Raw genomic sequence first — 18,906 nt, forward strand, 5'->3', positions numbered from 1 at the left:
CAAAGTTGTGCAGTCAACACTGTGACGCTGCTGCTTGTCTGAATTGAACTGACCGCTGTTCTTTCTTTCTGCAGAATTACAATGTCATTCAGTAAATTAGTACAGCCAGCATTGCCGTCTACTGATCATCTGAGTGAAGAAGCAAGGAGGGAGGAGTGGTTGTTCAGTATGCATACACAGCGTTACAGCCTGAGTGAAAGAGGGAGGAAGGAGAGGGGGAGAGAGAGAGAGAGAGAGAGAGAGAGAGAGAGGGAGGAAGGGAGGGAGGGGGAAAGAGAGAGAGAAGAGTGAATGAGTTTTTCACTGCAGTAAAAGCTAGAGTTGCTTTCTCATTTCGTCCTTTGCTCTCCCTCTATCCCGCTCTCGATCTCTCTCTCTCTCTCTCTCACCCATTTTCCCTCTCTCTCTGCCACTGCAGTGCTGTCTGTTGGCTGGGATACCTCTGAGTTAGCTGTTTTCCCATACTCAAAGTAATACGCCACTACGATCTCTCACTCTCTCTCGCTCTCTCTCTCTCTCTCTCTCTCTCTCTCTCTCAGTATCCCGGTCCTCTTTCGGCCTCCCTCCCTCTACTCTCCTCCCCCTTCTCCTCTCTCACTCTCAGATTCCGCATTCAGGATTCACATTTCTCTGAAGCAACTCACTTCCCACGTCTGTCCCATGCCTCACTTCTCTCTCTCTCTCCTCCCTGCACCTTTCTTTTGCTTTCTCACTCTATCCTTTCTGCTCTTCCCACTCTGACTGATTTCCACATCTTCCATCCTTGTCTTTCATCCTTAATTTCCTTCTTGTTTTCTTTCTTCATATGTCTATTCTCTTCCACTCACTCACTACTTTTATCTTCTACTCTGTTCCCATCATGTTCTTATCTATGCTCTACCCTCCTCATCTTTCACCAGTGTCCATGGTGAAAGTTTGAAAACTCTAGTTGTGAGGGAACTCTTCATGTGGGCCCTAAAATGGGATGAAGCCTGAAAATTAGGAGAGCCAGGAGTGTGTCTCAGGTAAGACTTCACCTAATTCTGCTATCCAGAAAGATGCTTTGGTGCATCTGTAGAGGTTTACATAGTGACAGGACTCTGGAGATCAGCAAGCCATTGCAAAACTGACCTCAGAACAGCCATGTTTCCACTCCCAGATCAGTTGGGCTCGTCTGATAGAAAGCTGATCTCTGTACAGACTTTATATCAGACTGTGTGATGCATGAAAAACTGAAATCAGTACAGTAATATTGCTTTCTCACCTTACAGCAGCACTAATGTAATTTGAGCAGTTATGCATGACTTCACAAGAAGCATGTAAAACTGATTTCAGTAAAGTAATACTTTTTTATGAATGATGCTTGAACTAACCCAAGTGCAGTAATAACTTTAATATGACTGAGAAATGCATATAAAAAAAGAATTTAATCATCTAGGGTATGTAAGATCTATTCTGATCATAGCATAGATTTAAGAGTACTGTGTTTACATAGTGTATCCAGGCTAGTGTACATCTGGAGAGGATCTTTTGTGACATATAGTGCTGACTAAAAAACTTTGTAGCATAAAAAGTAAGTCTTGCATCATAAAAGTTAATAAAATAAAGTCAAGCTTAATGAAAGCAAATGTAGCAGAGAAAGGGTGGCAGACTGGAATCTAATTTCAGCACCCTGGACAGCGACCATTACTTTCCTCAGTACCGGAGGAACTGCATAAGACAAAGAAAGTTCCAAAAAGATAAACCAACTAAAAGATAAAACGACAAGGTCTGATTTCCCATTTACTTCATATGAGTATTCCTACCAAAATGTCACATTATTAGAGATTGGAAGTTCTTTTGAGCTATCATTGCAAATACAGCTTCAAAATTGATAATAAATACTACAAAACCTCTACTACACAAAGATCCTAAAAACATTTCAAACTATATTCTGCAGTAGTGGAATCTGTAGCCATGTTTTACAACATGTGTGTGTTTGTATACATACATGCTACCAGCATGAGACCTACACTAAGAGGTAATTATATTAAACCATGGAGAACAGGGAGATGGGGGGGGGGGTGTATGTGAGAAAAGAGTGAAAAAGAAAGCAAGGTGAGAACAGAGGAGAGGAGAGTAGAGATGAACGAGTGGAGTGAGTCTGTGAGCGGGAGAGGAGAGTTTAATTATCCCTGGTTTACAGCGCAAACGACATTCAGCCTGTCCTCTACAGTTGCTCTGTAGAGTTTGTATGTATGGGGGTGCGTATGTGCACCACAGTGTGTAAATACAGGGCACGAATCAGTTATCACTGAAGAGAAAAAGAAGAGAGAGAAAAAGGGAGAGAGACAGAGGGAGGGAAAGAGAGAGAGAGAGAGGTATCTGGGACAACTGCAGTGACACTAATATATATTAGCAAACACTCTGCAGCAAGTGGGGGAGGGAGAGAAAAAGGCACTGCTGGAGCTACCACCACCATACCAGCAAAAAAGAAAGAGATGGAGAGAGAGAAAAAAGAGAGAGATGGAAGTTTAAATGGAGAAGGAGAGAAAGAGGGGGAAAAATCAGAGGATTGCTGACTGAGTCAATTATGCTCCTGTAATTGGCAAAAACACAAAACCCATCCAATACAGAGAGTGAGAGTAAGAGAGAGAGAGGGAGGGAGAGAGATGGATGGTGACAGCGTGAGAAGGGGAGGGGTCAGGATGGAATGAGCTGAGGAAAAAGGAGGATAACAGAGACAGAGAGAGATGACGTGTGAAGAGGAGGTGGGGGGGAGCAGAGAGGGGGGGGGGATTTGCATGTACAGTGTGGTGGAAGCAAGCCAAGATCAAAGGGAAGAGGAGAAGAAAAAGAATGGAGTAAAACCAGCAAAGGGAAAAAAAGGAGAGCATAGATAAGACAGACCGCTCTAGCTCTGGCAGCTGTAAGAGGGGGGAAAAGCGCAGGAGTTGCAGAGGGCATTAAGAAGGAGAAAAAACACACAGCTAGGATGAAGAAAAAAAACAGCAACTGAGAAACAGGGAGAGAGGAGGGGACTGAGAGAGATAAACAGGGACAGATATAAGAAGGAAGAGAGGAGGGATAGGGTTAGAAAGGGTTAGGGTGAGAAATGGGAAAACAGACAGAATAAGGCATTGAGGGAGAGATGGAGAGAGGGAGAGATGAGTTAGGAATGGATGGATTGACAGAGGAAAAGTAGAGGTGGAAAGAGATAAATGGGGAGGTATGGATGGAGACATGCCAGGGGATATAGAAAGAGAAATAGAAAGGTATGGATGAAGAAATGGGTAAGAGAAGAAAGCACAGAAGAAGAGGGCAAGAGAAGTATACATGGAGTAGACTGCAGGAGCACAGAGAGGGAGGTATAGAGGGAGAGAAAGGGAGGTATAGATGAAGAGAAATAGAGGGAGAGAGTACAGAGGTATAAAAGGGAGAGATGGAGCTGCAGACTGAAAGAAAAAGGGAGAAAGAGGTATAAATGGAGGAAATATAGAAAGGGAAATGTTGATAGAAATAGAGAAATAGAGTGAGGGAGGTACAGCTGCAGACAAAGAAAGGAAAGTATGGATGGAGAAACCTAAAGAGAGACAGAGGGAGAAAGAGAGAAAGAGAGGAAGAGAGGTATGAACAGAAAGATATATTCGGAATAGAGAACGATGAATATACAGAGAAATAAAGAGAAGGTGGTACAGACGGAGAGAGTTTTTTGGAATAGAGAGAGGAGTATAAGACCAGCAGATATGTATAGAGAGAGACAGAACGTCGAGAATGAGGGCTAGGGAGAGATAAACAGGGACAGGTATGTATGGAGAGAGAGAGTGAGAGAGAGAGAGAGAGAGAGAGAGAGAGAGGGAGAGAGAGAGAGAGGACATAGAAAATGAGGGGTAGAGATAAACAGAGACAGGTAAGTATGGAGAGAGACAGAGGATGTAGAGAATGAAGGGTGGAGATAAATAGAGGCAGGTAAGTATGGAGAGAGAGAGAGAGAGAGAGAGACAGGTATGTATGGAGAGAGAGACAGAAGAGACAGAAGACACAGAATGAGGGCTAGAGATAAATAGAGACAGGTATGTATGGAGAGAGAGGCAGTGGATGTAGAGAATGGGGGTAGAGACAGATTAAGTTAAGTGATATTTTTTGATCCCACAACCGGGGAAATTCCACCTCTGCATTTAACCCATCCGTGAAGTGAAACACCACATACACACTAGTGAACATACACACACTAGGGGGCAGTGAGCACACTTGCCCGGAGCGGTGGGCAGCCCTATCCACGGCGCCCGGGGAGCAGTTGGGGGTTAGGTGTCTTGCTCAAGGACACCTCAATCATGGACTGTCGGCCCTGGGGATCGAACCGGCGACGTTCTAGTCACAGGGCCAGCTCCCTAACCTCCAGCCCACGACTGCCCCTAATAAACAAAGACAGGTATGTATGGAGAGAGACAGAGGACAGGGAATGAGGGGTAGAATAAATAGAGACAAATAAGTATGGAGAGAGAGAGACAGAGGACAGAGAATCTGGGGTACAGAGAGATGATCAGAGACAGGTAAGTATGGACAGAGAGACAGAGGATATAGAGAATAAGAGGTAGAGATTAACAGAGACAGGTATGTATGGAGAGAGAGACAGAGGATGTAGAGAATGAGGGGTAGAGAAGAACAGACACAGGTAAGTATAGACAGAGAGACAGAGGACATAAAGAATGAGGGGTAGAGATTAATGGAGAGGTACATATGGAAAGAGAGAGACAGAGCACGTAGAGAATAAGGGGTAGAGATTAATAGAGACCGGTATGTATGGAGAGAGACACAGAGGATGTAGAGAATGAGGGGTAGAGATAAATAGAGACAGGTAAGTATGGAGAGAGACAGAGGAGGTAGAGAATGAGGGGTGGAGATAAATAGAGACAGGTAAATATGGAGAGAGAGACAGGATGTAGAGAATGAGGGGCAGAGAGAGATAAACAGAGACAGGTATGTATGGAGAGAAAGAGACGGTGGACGTAGAGAATGGGGGTAAAGAGAGATAAACAAAGACAGGTATGTATGGAGAGAGACAGAGGACAGAGAATGAGGGTTAGAGTTAAATAGAGACAGGTATGTATGGAGAGAGAGACAGAGGACATAGAGAATGAGGGGTAGAGATAAATAGAGACAAAGAATTATGGAGAGAGACAGGACAAAGAATGAGGGGCACAGAGAGATGCACAGAGAGACAGAGGATATAGAGAATAAGGGGTAGAGATTAATATGGACAGGTATGTATGGAGAGAGAGACAGAGGACATAGAGAATGAGGGTTAGAGATAAATAGAGACAGGTATGTATGGAGAGAGAGACAGAGGACATAGAGAATGAGGGGTAGAGATAAATAGAGACAAAGAAGTATGGAGAGAGAGAGACAGGACAAAGAATGAGGGGCACAGAGAGATGCACAGAGAGACAGAGGATATAGAGAATAAGGGGTAGAGATTAATATGGACAGGTATGTATGGAGAGAGAGACAGAGGACATAGAGAATGAGGGGAAGAGATAAATAGAGACAGATAAGTATGGAGAGAGAGAGACAGGACATAGAATGATGGGTACAGAGAGAAGAACAGACACAATAAGTATGGACAGAGAGACAGATGATGTAGAGAATGAGGGGTAGAGATAAATAGAGACAGATAAGTATGGAGAAAGAGAGACAGGACATAGAGAATGAGGGGTACAGAGAGAAGAACAGACACAGTAAGTATGGACAAAGAGAGAGATGATGTAGAGAATGAGGGGTAGAGATAAATAGAGACAGGTATGTATGGAGAGAGAGACAGAGGATGTAGAGAATGAGGGGTGGAGATAAATAGAGACAGGTAAATATGGAGAGAGAGACAGAGGATGTAGAGAATGAGGGGTAGAGATAAACAGAGACAGGTATGTATGGAGAGAGAGACAGAGGATGTAGAGAATGAGGGGTAGAGAGAGATTAATAAAGGGACTTATGTATGGAGAGAGAAGCATTGAAAAAGACATAGAGGGCAAACAGAGGGAGAGACAGAAAGGTTTGAGTGGGCAGAGATAAAGGAGGAATAAATGGGAAGATGGACAGATAGAAACAGAGAAAGAGAGGTATGGGAGGAGATAAACAGAGGGAGTAAAGAGAGAGAAGGGTGGAAAGAGACAGGCAGTAGAGACAGGTAGAGTGGGACAGACAGAGAATGGAGGTGAAAAGAGACAGTGGGAGTAGACAGAAAGGGTGACATACAGATAGGGAGGTATAGACATAGATAGAGGGGTAATAGAGGGAAGAAAGAATGTGTAGTACAGACAGAGGTGAATTAAGAAGGAGGGATCGAAGGGAGACAGGATAGGTGGAGAGAGATCGAAAAAATAGAGGGAACAGCACAGAGCATTATAGAGCACGAGGCAGAGATATACGTATAGATACAGAGAGAGGAGAAAAGGGAGAGAGTTCAGAGAAGGTGGGAAAAAGGGAAATATTGGTGATGATAAGGAGAGGGGAAATAGCGAGCCATAGAGATGTTCAGATGGAGAGAGATAAGAGAGTTAAGATAGAGGGAGAGACAGAAAGGTCTGCAAAGAGATAAGCAGAGAGAGAATAGAGAGAGAGTTAACAGAGAGGGAGAAATAGAGCATAGATGCAGAAAGGTTAGTGGGCAATGGAAAGCAAGTTACAGAGATATAGGGGGAATGGAGAGAGAGAGATATACAGGGAAAGGAGTAGAAGCAGAGAGCGAAGAGGGGAAAGGAAGAGAGGTAAGAGAGGGGGAGAAATGTTGCAGGAGGGTTGGGAATATTGCGCCTACAGCAGTGTGTGTTGCGCTGCTGTGCTTCAGTGAAACTCCTCTGGGTCTAACACACACCATTTCTAACGGGTCTCTCTCTCTCTCAGTCATTCTACACTCGCCCTCTCCCCCTCCTTCTCACCCCTCGTTCTCATGCAGTGGTGCCACCAGCAGGAGGAAGGAGGTAGTGCAGCGATGCAGAATACTGCAGTCACCTCCCCCTTCAATGCAGTGACAACACTGTCCTCTCTTTCTCTTTTTGACCCTACCTCCCCCTCTCCCTACCCACCAACACACACACACACACACACACACACTTCATATATGCACCTCTGCTATCTATCTCCTCTCATTGATGATGCCATCATCATTTTCCTATTATCCCCAAATCCATTCCATTCACAGAGCTTTCTGTGACTGTCTTTCTCAGTCCTTCTCTTAATGAAATGGAGCCAGTCGGGCAGAATGAGAGGCAGGTGAAAATAGCTTGAGCATGCTCAGTGGGGGGACAGAAAAAAAGAAGAACGAAGAGAGAGGGAGAAAGGGAGGTCTGTAGAAAGATCTTAACAATGAATAAAAAGAGAAAGAGGCCATCCTGTTGACACCTAACGATAATGCCTCATGATAGCATCTCCCTGCCATTCAGAGTGCTGATTCATAAAAACAATGGAATTGTGAATAAAGTAGAAGTAGACTCAGATTAAAGAAAACCCCTTCACTATGACATCACTAGCCTGCGGCATGATGGGACCAAGCATGCCAAGAAGGGGGGGGTGCTCTTTGTGAGTCTCTGTGGCAGTGTGTGCCTGTATGTTGTCCTGAGGGGCTTATTAACATTATCTCAAAGTTGCTATTGTTTTGGACTTCATTTAATAGTTTTACTCATATTTTGTACATCTCTGGAACCAAGATCAGTGACATTTGCTCATCATTTGCCTGAATGACAAGAGTCCCACCACATCTCGACATTGTGGTTACTGATAAGAACACTGATGTTCATCTATTAGTCATATCAGAAATCCCAGTGCTGCAGTGCAACACATTCAAGCAGTACTCCTGCCCCTTGCTTGGAAATCAGGGCTAGATCTAGCAGTCTGGAACAGACAGCATAAAAACATCTGGACTTAAAAAGAGCCACTCCCACCTGCAACAGCCTGGACTAACCTGTGCCTCATGAAAAAAGAGCAGCCTGGACCAACCTGTGCCTTACACATGAATCAGCAACTGATCGTATTAAAACCAGAACACCATGGATGTTCACAGCACAACAGAAATAGGGCAGTTACTTATGCTAAACCATCAATGTTCTGTTTATTAGTCATGTCAAAGCAACAACCCTCTGACTGAGGTGTGCCAGGCTAAGGATTTTAAGTGCTAAGTGAGAAAGGGACTGAGACTGAGACAGAGTGAGAATGAGGTGTAGAAGGAGAGATGTTGCAGCACGGCTGGAGATTGCGCTTGCGTCAGTGTGCTCACTGTTGTGCTTTGGAGCGACTCCTCAGGGTACCAAGGATGAAAAACTACAATATTCAGGCACTGGCCCACACCACGAGCTCCGTGATAATCATGAGCAAATGTCGCTGTAGATAAGGCGTTTAAATTGAGTTAGCTTCACTGAATGAACTGACAACTGATGCCAATAATCAGTAATATCTCAAATTAGACTGAACAAATTGTGCTGCACTATGTAAGAAAGCACAAATAGCTACATCTGGTGGAGTGATTTATTCAGTGAATCAGTATGTGGTGACTTACTTCACTACTGTATGTAGTTTGTGTGTGTGTGGTTTTTTTTTTTTTGGTATAAAAAAGAGTTGCTCAGAAAAGAAGGAACACTAAGAGTTGCACTGTACATAGATGCTTTTCAACAAATACTAATGTATCTTGAAGAGTTTTCAAAATTTCTGCACAATTGAATCATTAAACTATAAACAGAATCATTCAGTGAAGTTTGAAATGTGTAGAGAAACAGAAACAATACTGAAACAGAATTACTCACAGTGGTGGTGAAATGAACTAGATTGCTGAGGTGTTTAATGCCTCTTAAAGCTTCACAGGGGTATTACAAGAAATGGCTACAAATAAGCTACCTGATGCTTGAGGCATAGTTACACAATGTAAAAATATACACCACCTTACTAGTAAAAGGTTGGACCCCCTTTTGCCTTCAGAACTGCCTTAATTCTTCATTTCATACTTTCAACAAGGTGTTGGAAACATTTTGGTTGGTTACTTGAATTGCTGTTGGCTTTCTATCATCTTGAACCAGTCTGCCCATTCTCCTCTGACCTCTCACATCAACAAGGCATTTTCGTCCATGGTTGTGTGTGAAAATCCCAGTAGGTCAGCAGTTTCTGAAATACTCAGACCAGCTCATCTGGCACCAACAGCCATACCACATTTAAAGTCACTTAAATCCCCTTATCATAGTGCCAACAACACATTCTGAATAAGTAATCTAGAACCAGACCCACTGTGTTCAGTAGATTCTGAAAGATGTAAAAACAGTGCACTATTGCTACTCTGGTAAGTTTAATAAACAAAGAAAGATCAATAAGTCTACCTAGAAATCTTGTCTCATGAATGGCCTGAAATAAAACTACAGAGACTCCAGTCTCGACACAAAGAGATTAGTTAAAAGCTAAGCTGATAGATTTAGGAGGCCACCTTCTTTTTTGAGGAGGCAACAACATCCCTGCAAGTCGTGTGATAGGATAATTAGGACACACCTGTTCAGAGACATGGTACACTGAAAAAAGTACTTTAGAGTGGTCTGCTGAACAAGACAGATGCTAAATTTCTGTTTTTAATGGCATCTCTGTATCTATTTATGGTTATATGTAATTAAGTGTGACTAGTTGAATAATAATTGTGGGATTTAAAACAGTTTAAAGGTCTTTGGTCTGCAAAAACAGCAGGAGAAAGAGAGAGAGTGAGAGGGAGAAATCTAAGCCAGTATAAATACGGAACCTGGCTCGCAAGGTTTCACAGGAAGGACGAACAGAGGAAGAGAGAAAAGAGGGCTAAAAGAGGAAAGAGTATAATCTTACAGCTTCTGTAACCCCTTCTTCACCTCTGCCTCTCAAGCTACTGCTCACTCCTAATCTTCATTAGTTTAACAGTAATTACAGCACAGCAAGTCTACAGAGAGAGTAAGACAGATCAGAGTAGGGCACGACAGTGTAAATACTATCACACTTACACATACTCATCATCTATATTCAGCTGTAACATCATATCGGACTAAATTTTGACTGAGTTGCAAGCATTTAATTACTCTTTATGCACTAATTTTGTTCCACAACTCTATATCCTGTAAGCAAGTACTCTGTAAGTGCCCACATCGGACTCATCAGAAAGACAGAGTCCAGCTCTGCATTAAAACAAACTAACAAATAATCAGCTGCTGATTACCTGCAGGTTAGCTATGTCATATGACTGCATGACTGAACTATGTAGAAATCACTGTAATCAGACCCACCATGTTTCTTTTCTGTATTATAGACTGCCCTGTTAAAGTGATCGTAGCTAACAGCAACAGACGCTGTCACATAGCTCATGGTATCTGTAACAGCAACACAGAGAAAGTGAGAAAGATGAGTCTTCCTGCCAATCAGATAACTGGCCACAAAAGCTGCTGTGCCACCCATGGTATTAGAATCCAGCACTGAAAAGTCAGGGTATGCAAGGTGGAAGTGTGTCATGCTTTAATCCCTCTGAGCTTCACAGCATCTAAAGTCTTTATGAGATTAATGTGAAAAATATTTCCATGTTGAAAAGTGACCCAAACTGTACTGCAATCACTAGTAGGAGCTCTTGGTTCTACCTTGTCAGTATGGGAAAAACTGAGGGCAATGGTACTTTTAATATAAAGTAGTAAAACCATTACAATGTCCCTAAGGAAATCCATGGGCAGCATGCATGGCTTTGTGGCACTAGTAATACGTCCCACAATATATTAAAAACAAATGCTTTTTTGCGTCAGACAGCCCAAGCTACTAATCTATGTTCACCATGTGCAGCAGAGTAGAAGGCTCAGCCTTTGACTGCCATGTGATATAAGGGCAACCCATAAGACTGTCTCAACTATCTGGATTTTATTAGTTACACTCTTTATCCTTGTCTACGCACCTCTGTGCATTGTTTTACAGTCCAATGGGAAACACAATCTTTTGTTTATGAAGCTAACTGTTAAATCTGGGCTGCTAATCTAAGCTGCCACACTGGCACTTAGCTATAGCTATATTGCCAAAAGTATGTGGCCCACAAAGTGCTTACTAATCATCTCACTCCAAACCCATAGCCATAAATATGGAGTTGGTACACTCTCTGCTTCCACTCTTTCGGGGAGGCTTTCCACTAGATTTTGTAACACAGCCACAGGGACTCTCTTCCATTCAGCCACAGGAGCATTAGTGAAGAATGGCACTGATGTTGGGCAGTAAGGGCTGACTTGCAGTCTGCAAGGACAGCATTAAGATTTCCATACTTCAGCAGTAGGTGGTACTTTTTTTGTGGGTTTGCGTGTCCGCTCTATGGTTAAGCTGTTGTCGCTCCTAGACACTCCACAATAATATCACCTAGTTGACCGGGGCAGCTCTAGCTGGGTAGAAATGTGAAAAGTGGCATCCTATTACAGTGCCACACTTAAAGTTACTAAGCTCTTCAGTATGACCTCAGTACATGACTACATGCTTGATCTTATATTAGCAATGGCTGTGGCTGAACTAGCCAAACCCAATAATTAGAACAAGTGCCAACATACTTTTGGAAATGTAAAGTTTGGGTAAAATTATGGATGAACTTGATTGAGTTAAACCACATGTAAGTAGCTTGAATGAAACTACCTCTCACAGAAGTCAGGCTCTTTCTCTAATAACCATTAAAAAAATCAACATATAATATAGTTTAAAAAGAAAAGCCCAATAAACCCACATACTCACTAAGCATACTAACTTTTGCAATTTGAAAAACTGTAAAAACAAAAGATCTCATCAATGAATCCCTTGAAATCCCAGGCTTATTACACAGTAAAGCTTATTTTTCGGTAATTACAAGGACTTTTAATGCAAACTGGTTAAGCTATTCTTAGGTTATAGAGATGTGTAAAAAAAGTTGGGTGTGTCAGCAGGCTCTGACCTGCTAAGAGATTAAATAAACATTTCCTATGTGTCTTCTATGCACTATGAGTGCTGAGACAATATTATTCCTTTAGTTTGAGTCATTTGTGTGACTGTTGTGGGACTGTCCTGAATCCGTCAAAGCCACCATGACTACTTTGCATTTAAAAAGCACTGTCCAGCCAATTGCATGAATTTGTTAAATTCCATCAACCAGCACATCTGATTTAATTTGATGAATAACTGATTAGCTAAACTTGATAATTGATTAGCTAAACTCGATCAGCTAAATTAGATGGATGGTAATTGATGCCAACAGATTTGGAAGAAGTTAAGCTATTTTTACTGCCCAGATAAAAGGCATCTCATCTAATTTTGTCAGTTGACATGAGATTTTTGCCTAGTCATATATGTCATAGTAATTTTTATAGCATATAATCGAACTTTATTTGATTCACAGCGCATATACTTACAACTCCCATATAAACAAAATGACATTAATAGGCATATCACAACACTTCTACTGTCCAAACAACTACTCTTACTGCCCTTCACACATAACCACTTACAGCTTTTTTGCTGCATATGAACATCTTTGTTTACCACCTGTACTACAACTGCTTTTTATTATTAGCAATTTTATTGATTTTTGACCACGTCTTCTCACACTCTGTATTCCAGGAATTCTCTTAAATGAGAGCTGCCCTTCTCTGATGGTTTTGCTGCTTGCAACCTGAAGCACAGCCAGGGCTCTTTCATGGGCAGCAACAGTCATTAGATTAGAAATCCAGTAATACAAATTCTTGGAACTCTACACTGGCCCTAGGAAATATAACCACTCTAAATCATAAGTAGAGGAAGACCTGTCTCTGCAGAAAACAGTCTAGGCAAAGGGTGGATACTAGGGATAGTCCTATGCTGACGTTAGAGTGAAGAGCAAAAACCTTAGACATAAACAGATGTGGTGGAATATGGGAAATCAAAAGGAGACATGAATAAACAGAATGAAGAGAAAGAGAGGGCCAAACACATGACACTGTAACACTATTCAGTTTTCTTGTCACTAAAATTCTCTTTTCCCAATTAAAAATTTTTCTTGGGGTGCTCATCCTAACTGTAACAGGATCTGACAGCATCATTTGGTTCTGTCTACCAATCACACCTAGCAGTCAAGTTGCTGTTCTGGTCTACTGTAGTGTGTACATGTCATCTAAGCCTATGCTACTATCATTCAGCTGTGTTTCACATGCATTGGCTACACTAAGAAAAGGAATGTGCGGTACACAGTGGCCAAATGGCTTTGTTGGATGCAGTTTCACATGAACTTGGATCTCATTTTTTATTTCTATTGTTATAATGGTTACAAATGTGAGGGAATTGGACTTACATCAGTGTAAAAGGGCAAGACGTATGGGTAAAAAGGGCAATAAAGACGCTGCTTTGTGCTGTACCCACACAGCTTTCCTTGGCCAAATCCAAGTCTTCGTCGCTACATAATTCAAATCCACTGTGATGGAAGCACAAGGGCAAGAATATGCACAGAAAAAGGACAGATATTATGAATATTATGATTTATAAATGAAAAGGGGCAAGATACTGAGTTTGGAACACTCACACAGCATCTCTGAACAGCTGAAAACTCAGTTCAGCTTTTAAATAATTCACACTTTTTTTCTCTGACTTTTTTATATAAGGCCTGCCTGACACCTCACTTACCACTCCTTTCTCTCAGTTCTTTTCTGTATTGTACTGCGACAACTTCTTTGCTTCAGTCACTATTTTTTCTTGTTTTTTTTTTTAATGAATTATTTCACCCACTACTTTTGCTTTAAATATTTTTAGCACCTTCATTCCTCCATTTCTGTAGTCTGGCTATCTCCCTCTCCCCCTCTGTCTCTTTCAGCCGGCTTACTCATCCCTCTGCTTGAGACATGGCACTAGTTTGTCATAGTGGCTGTCCTCACTAAACAAACTATGACGTTTGCCAGGATAAACTACTCAATTTGTGATTTTCCATGGTTTCCTACCATTTGTAGGGGGTCATCGCTGGTGAAGGCCTTCAGTTTACACAGCCTACACAAGCTAAATGTAACTAGGCTAGTTTCTTGTCTAGACTGACACGACGCCTTAACGTGCCATGACAGTTCACCTGAAGGCTGGTGGTTACTGAATCCGACAAATATGTCGACAGTTGCACCAAAACAAAAGGAAAGGGCTGGACAAAAGACCAGAAACAAAACTAGATAATACTTGTTGAATGTTGACGAAGTGATGGTAAAAATGCGCCGCCTGTCTCACTTCTCGGAAGAAAAGGCGTCGTGAGCTTCGTGAGGGGAATTTTTTTTTCGTCAGTGTCGACAGTAAAAAAAAAAAACACGTACAAGGCACACACGTACACACACATGTATACACACACCACATACACCACACACACGAAGACACACACACACCACTACACTCAGGTCAATACTCACTTGTTGTGGGCTCGACCGTTAGCCTAATGTGCGCGTGCTCAGCGCCACGCACATCAACCGACAAAAACGAACCAAACCGTCGTTTTTGTGTTTTTTTTTCAGTTGTTGCAACGACAGGGAAAAAAATATCGTCCAATTTATCCTCAGATCATGTAAAAAAAACTCGGTCTGTCTTTCCTTTTCTCAACACTCAAACAATAAAATATGTGATTTTTCTTGCTTTGGGCAAAAACGAGGCTACACCACTAACCCAGTAACACTAATAAACACACCTCACGCTCGCTCAGGAGGCTAGCTAGGCTAAATGAATCTCGGCTTAAAAAATGCTGGCATATTTCTCTCTCCCTCCCTCTTTATTGCCAAAAAGACAAAAAAAAACTGCTCCTCCCGACGCGAGTCTACTTCTAGCTAATGTCTCAATCAAGATGTACAGAGTCAGACAGACGCTACACACGCACACACACACTCTCTCTGCTCCACAGCACCACGCACTCACACACTCACGGTCTGGTCTGCCTCCCTCTTTCTGCTCCCTGACGGAATGGCACTTGGTTTACCTAGCTCTCTCTCTCTCTCTCTCTCTCTCTCTCTCTCTCTCTCTCTTTCAGATGTCACGCGTGGGCGGAGGAGAGGAGAGAAGGAGGGGAGAGAGGACCCCACCGCGCTCAAAAAGAGACAAGACGGTGCTCTCTTGGGTGGCGCCCTCTGCAAAGGTCTTGATACAGAGAGGTTTGGGGTTAAAGGGAAAACCATAAATTTTTCAAAATGTCCACATAATTAAATCACTGAGTCGTAAACAAGGTCATGCTGAGTGGTTTGATGTGAAATTATGCACTATTGAGAAATTTAAGGCGTCTTCCTGCTAGAATTTGTTTCCGGGCTCAGGGCAGCTGGCTTGGTTAGTTCAATTTGTTTGGTCAAGTGTGAAAGCTGTCTTCAAGTCCAAGAGTGGTCCAGAGAACCAGTCTCAGGTTTTCCTCCTGAAACCGGTGGTCTGGGGTTTGCTTTGAGAAAACTCTGGTGCCGTCCCCTGCATATGTGGAAGCTGTCCTCCCCTGGTGCCAGTACTGGTTAATTTTGTAAAGTGACTGCTTTATCACGTCATTTCCCTATTCATAAAACTACACACATTTATTGGACTGTAAGGTTACAGTAATAAGCAGACCTTTGTGGAGCGAGTGTCTCGTGCATGTCTTGTGCTGGCCTGCATGGCTGAAAACTTCATTCTTGTATCAGCCGACTTGTAGGTCACATCCTTCAGTTTGTTCTGGCCTAGTATTCAGCTTAGGTCTCTGCCCAGATCTGGCTCACACATTTTAAAGTGAGTGAAACTAATGGATGTGGCTGAAGTCTGGCCCAGCTACATTGGTGGCCCCCAACATTCACACCAGAATTCACCCACAAATATAGACACAAGGCAAAACCATATGAAGCCATGTAGCATCTAGCCCTATTCTGGCTCACATGCCTGACATTTGCCCAGTAGTCAACCAACAATCATGTAGGAAAGGCAGAAGTGGCCCAAAACTGCTATCTGTGTTGCGCTGGCCTGCATGGCTAAAACATTCTTATACAGCAACTTTTTTGCAGGTGCTCCTGCATGGTGAAATGCCATATATCCAAAAAGCACAATTTTTCACTGCTTGAGCATTTCTTTCCAAGGATAATAATAAAAAGAAGCAAAGAGAATAAGCTAGCGCTTTCCATTTTGTAAACTTGTGTGTAGAAAGGAGACAAGTGGAATTGCGCAACTGACCAGCGATACCAGCAACAATGAGCCCCTCCCCCAAATGAGTTTAGAACTGGTCCTTGGTGCAGACTCAAGTATTAGGGACAAGTGTAAAAATGCCCTTACTTACTCAGATTTCTTTATGGTGATGTGATAGGAAAATGTTCTTTAGGAACTATTTTGACTTTCACTGCCCGGCATGTACCACCTGCCGACAATTTTGGGGCAATTGTTACGCAAGTGTTTATTGACTACTGGGCAGATGTTAGGCATGTGCCAGAATAGGGTTAGATGCTGGACAGCTTCATACAGGTTTGACTCATGTCTATATTTGTGGGTGAATTCTGTCATGAACATTGTTGGGTACATTGTTGTTACAACATAGTTAGGTCAGATTTGGGTAATGTCCAATAATTCTATTCACTTTATAATGTGTGGGCTAGATCTGGACCAAGGACCCAGTTGTATACTGGGCCAGATGTGGCCAAGACACATTTTGCTATGCATTTAAAAAAAAATCTGTTTTAAACCAAAACCTTCCTATAGGACTATTGTGAAAACAATGTGTCTTTTTTTTAACCAGCTTATTCATAACTAATTTTGTGCAAAGCTTTCTTTGAGGTAATTTTTAGAGACTTTACTCTCTTCAGATGTCTGCTTCCTGTCACTACCGAATAATTCTAACTCAGTAAGTCTCTCTGGAAAGGAGCATTTCACACCAAACCACTCTGAATGACTTTGGTTGCAGTTAAGTGCTTCATTTTGCAGACATTTAAAAAGATCTATGGAATTCTCCTTCAAGTACATACACTCTATAAGCGTTTGCCAACTGAGGAGTTGTCTGGATGGTAGCTTATGATGCTCCAAAAACCTGTAGCATAAATGGTACATTCACAGTTGTGCAAGTCACCCATGCCATGTGCTCTAATGCACCCCCACACCATCACAGACACTGGCTTTGGAATTGTGCACTGATAACAAGCTTAAAAGTCTTTGGTTGCCCCTGTCCCAACTCTATTGAAACATTTTGTTGTCATCAAATTCAAAATGAGCATATATTTTTTCAAGAAGCAATTCAATTTCCTAGTTTCAACATTTGATATGTTTGCCTTGCACCATTTGAAATTACATATAGGGATTAAATGATTTGCACGTCATTCTGTAATTTACCTTTTGCACAGCATCCCGACTTTTTAGGAAGCAGGATTGTTGTAACTGTCAGTTGGCTACAATAGTAACTGTTAACCTGTTAAATCTGTAAAATGTCTAGTAGGATTACTAATCCACCACAAGTTGTCTGCTGAAGTGTATGTTTCTACAACTTTACTTCCACAAACATGTTTATGTTTGTACTGTAAAAGCTGTAAATATGTAAAGCTGTATTGGTTTAGTATTTTGATGGATGGAGGACCATTTCAGAAATGACCAGGAAACAAAGAGCAGCGTCTTCTAACTCCACCAAGTTGAATGATTTTAGAGGACACTATCTGTATAAATAAACTGTAATGGGCAGCAGAGTAAAGAGGTATGACTGTTCATTCTGAAGGCGGTAGACATTAACAATAAAATATGGATAACGTACTCTGGTGATATATAAACATTCATATGCGGAAGTCACAGTGCCCCTGGTCTTGATTATGTTTTGTTGATTTTTTTAATTGAAGAAAAGGTAGTGTCCTCTGCAGAGAATACACCTCTGCACATTTTAATGCATGTATTAACTAACTTTAACATACTGGGGGAAAAAAAAACAAATCTAGGCAGGAGTTCCTCAAGGGTCAATCCTGGGTCCATTGTTATTTAGCTTATTCATGTTAATAACTATTGGGTTGAGGTCAGGACTCTGTGTAGGCCAGTCAAGTTCTTCCACACCAAACTCACTTATCTATGTCTTTATGGACCTTGCTTTGTGCACTGGTGCGCTGTCATGTTGGAACAGGAATGTTGGAGCATGAAATTGTCCAAAATCTCTTGGTCTGCTGAAATATTAAGAATTCCTTTCACTGGAACTAAGGGGCCGAGCCCAACTCCTGAAACACGACTCAACACTATAATCCACCCTCCACCAAACTTTTCACTTGGCACAATGCAGACAGACAAGTACCATATTCCTGGCAACCACCAAACCCAGACTCGTCAATCGGATTGCCAGACGGAGAAGTGTGATTCGTCACTCCAGAAAACACGTCTCCACTGCTCTAGAGTCCAGTGGCAGAGCTTTACACCACTGCATACAAGCTCTGCATTGCGCTTGTTGATATAAGGCTTAGATGCAGACACTCTGCCTTAGAAACCCATTCCATGAAGCTCTCTACACTGTTCTTGAGCTAATCTGAAGGCCACATGAAGTTTGGAGGTCTGTATCGACTGACTGCAGAAAGTTGGCGACCTCTGCGCACTATTGCGCCTCAGCATCCTCTGCCCCCGCTCTGTCATTTTACATGGCCGACCACTTTGTGGCTGAGTTGCTGTCGTTTCCCAATCGCTTCTACTTTGTTATAATAACACTGACAGTTGACAGTGGAATATTTAGTAGCGAGGAAATTTCATGACTGCACAGGTGGCATCTTATCACAGTACCACACTGGAATTGACTGAGCTCCTGAGAGCGACTCACCTTTCAGAAATGTTTGTAGAAGCAATCTGTATGCCTAGGTGCTTGGTTTTATACACCTGTGGCCATGGAAGTGATTTGAACAGCTGAATTCAATGATTTGCATGGGTGAGTGAATACTTTAGGAAATATAGTGTATGTATGCACGCAAAGGGGCGACAGAATCGGTGGGGGAGTCGGAATTCAGCAGCTGTTGTCCCTCAGTGTTTAGTTACAGA

General features: G+C 42.2%; 1 protein-coding gene and 1 long non-coding RNA gene across 13 annotated transcripts in view; one reads left to right on the forward strand and one right to left on the reverse strand.

Moving 5' to 3' along the window:
• kcnc3b (potassium voltage-gated channel, Shaw-related subfamily, member 3b) overlaps window positions 1-14,895 on the reverse strand; it is a 105,236-nt gene extending 90,341 nt beyond the window's left edge. For all 12 annotated transcript variants that reach the window (XR_005130116.1, XM_017700777.2, XM_037537239.1 and 9 more), the window contains exon 1: window positions 14,346-14,895. The gene's annotated coding sequence lies outside the window, so the exon portion shown is untranslated. The remainder of the gene's footprint in view (window positions 1-14,345) is intronic.
• LOC119263103 lies at window positions 508-17,687 on the forward strand. The gene is made up of 2 exons (XR_005130117.1): window positions 508-1,004; window positions 14,954-17,687. It is a non-coding gene; the product is annotated as an uncharacterized LOC119263103 (long non-coding RNA).
• Window positions 17,688-18,906: the final 1,219 nt, after the last annotated feature.

This window comes from Pygocentrus nattereri, chromosome 3 (assembly GCF_015220715.1).
Source record: "Pygocentrus nattereri isolate fPygNat1 chromosome 3, fPygNat1.pri, whole genome shotgun sequence".
NCBI lineage: Eukaryota > Metazoa > Chordata > Actinopteri > Characiformes > Serrasalmidae > Pygocentrus > Pygocentrus nattereri.